General features: G+C 28.9%; 2 protein-coding genes across 4 annotated transcripts in view; one reads left to right on the top strand and one right to left on the bottom strand.

Moving 5' to 3' along the window:
* Positions 1-1,469, bottom strand: part of LOC113807246 (probable serine/threonine-protein kinase clkA) — an 8,764-nt gene extending 7,295 nt beyond the window's left edge. The window contains exon 1 of one of the 3 annotated variants that reach the window (XM_070121866.1): positions 1,341-1,469. The gene's annotated coding sequence lies outside the window, so the exon portion shown is untranslated. Of the gene's footprint in view, positions 1-1,182 lie in introns of all 3 variants that reach the window. The other 2 variants (XM_070121865.1, XM_070121867.1) reach the window with 2 other exon arrangements.
* The window catches only part of LOC113823313 (YEATS domain-containing protein 2), a gene marked incomplete in the record, with an annotated part of 128,433 nt that overhangs the window by 23,673 nt on the left and 102,260 nt on the right, over positions 1-2,500 (top strand).

Below are 2,500 nucleotides of genomic sequence, written 5' to 3'. Positions count from 1 at the left end.
TTATTATCATTACTATCAGTATTATAGTTATTTTCATTATTATTTTCTTTATTGCTATTATTACCATCATTATCATCATTATAATTGTTATTATTTTCATTATAGTTATCATTTTCATTATTATTGGTATTATGTTTATGATCATTGCTGTACTTATTATTGTTTTATTATCTATTATTTTTATCATTATTATCATTATTCATTATTATAATCATTATTATTACTATTGTTATAATCACAATAATTATCATTATTAGTAATGTTATTATGCTTATTGTCAGTATTACCAATATCATTATCATTATCATCACTATCATTATCGTTACTATTATTACAATTATTATTATAATTTCGATTACTATTATTACTATTATCATTATTATTGTCATCATAATTATTCTTATCATTATTGTTCTGATCATTACTATCGTCATCATCTTTATTATTGTTGCTATTATCATTATGATCACTTTCATTATTATCATTTTTATTATCATTATAACGAGATAGGGAATCATGGACGTCATCGGTGCACTGTGTTGGTGTTGTTAATGTAATTGTTCAAGTGTGAATATCTTTATTGCATCATTGACCCTTGACGGAGGTAGGCGCTCTCTAAGTGCTTCTAGTTATTATTATCATTATTATCATTATTATTTATAGTAGTAGTAGTAGTAGTAGCAGTAGTGTCATTATAATTACTTTTATAATTATTTTTGTCATTATTATTATTATTATCATTATTATTACTGTTATTATTACTATTATTATTGTTATTATTATTGTTGGTATCATTATTATTATTATTGTTATTATTATTGTTGTTATCATTATTATTATTATTATCATTATGTCGCGTTTTCTTTCTACATTTTGTTTACTTATCCAGTGATGCCGAGAACAATCACTGTTCCTTGGGCATCATGGGAGGATGCTTCAGTTGATTGATGGCACTTTGCGTAGTATGTGGGCAGTGCCAAGGAGGCCTATCTTCTGGACTTCACAGATGCTGATGTTACCAGGAATCTTACTGGCGTATTTATGCATTATACTGATAATAATGGTAGTAAGACACTGATAATTTCATACGTTTTCCCTTTTTCTTAGTCTTATTGCCTGTTTTCACACACATTATATTAGATTTATATTTTTGCCCCGAACAGTAATGGAGAAAGAACTCACTGGACTGAACAGCTCACACTTCATCGATTTCGTCACTTCTTTATCACTTACTGTTCATTTATCAATGTTCAGTACGTAGAACATACTTCGATAAACGCAAATATCACTTTCTAAATTTATGCAAGTAGTATCCAGCTTTCAACTTCCACTTAAATTACCTGCAACAAGGACAGAGGAAGTAGGAGAAGGACAGGATATATAAGAACTGATGAATGTGTATTATCTTGGAGATAAGTTATCATAACCTGTGGCGGCTCGCTCCTGGGAGAGGCTGTTTCACTGCCAGGCGTATGACTCGACCACCCTCACTCTAGACTTAATGCAACTCGTACGTCATATAAGAAAAGGTTGTGTGTTTTTTTTTCGATGTATTTATTTGATTTTCTGTGTTCATGAAAAAACTAAAATGTTAGTTTTATGTCGTACGAGAGTTCTGTTTGATGTTGATGGGCGTGTAAAATAATTTTTCCTTAAATTTTCTTTCTTTTAGAGCCGCCACTGATATCACAAGCCACTGATTACGATTTTTATCAAAGGAAATAGCAAAGGTCTCTGTTTTTGTCCTTTCTTAAAGGAGCAGACTTCTGTTCTTCAGACATACACACAACACACATATATATTATACACACATATATGTTTATATATGTATATGTATACATATGTATATACATATATATGTATATATATACTTATATATGTATATATGTATATGTGCATATATATTTATGTGCACAGGCACACACACACACAGACACACACAAACACACACACGTGTATATGTATATGTATATATATATATATATATATATATATATATATATATATATATATATATATATATATATATATATATATATATATATATATATATATATATATATATATATGTGTGTGTGTGTGTGTGTGTGTGTGTGTGTGTGTGTGTGTGTGTGTGTGTGTGTGTGTGCATAAATATATATGTAGATATATGTATATGCATACATGTATATGTTTATGTATACATACATATACATATATATATATGTATATATATATATATATATATATATATATATATATATATATATATATATATATATATATAAAGATAAAGAGAGAGAGAGGGGTGGGAAGAATGGAATAAGAGAGTGCATGGGGCCTGGAACAGTCCTTACTAATACAGCCGGTTTAAGGGCAAAAAGAACAGCAATGATATGTAATGATACTTTATTTCCTCGTACAGAAATTACCCGGGAGTGAGAGCAGCAAGGTCTATATAAGTTCTTATATAGACCTTGGAGAGCAGTTCCTCCTTCTCTCGCCAGGAAGCTGTTAAACG

The sequence above is a fragment of the Penaeus vannamei genome, chromosome 5 (assembly GCF_042767895.1).
Source record: "Penaeus vannamei isolate JL-2024 chromosome 5, ASM4276789v1, whole genome shotgun sequence".
Classification (NCBI taxonomy): domain Eukaryota; kingdom Metazoa; phylum Arthropoda; class Malacostraca; order Decapoda; family Penaeidae; genus Penaeus; species Penaeus vannamei.
This window is presented reverse-complemented; position numbering and strand designations above follow the sequence as displayed.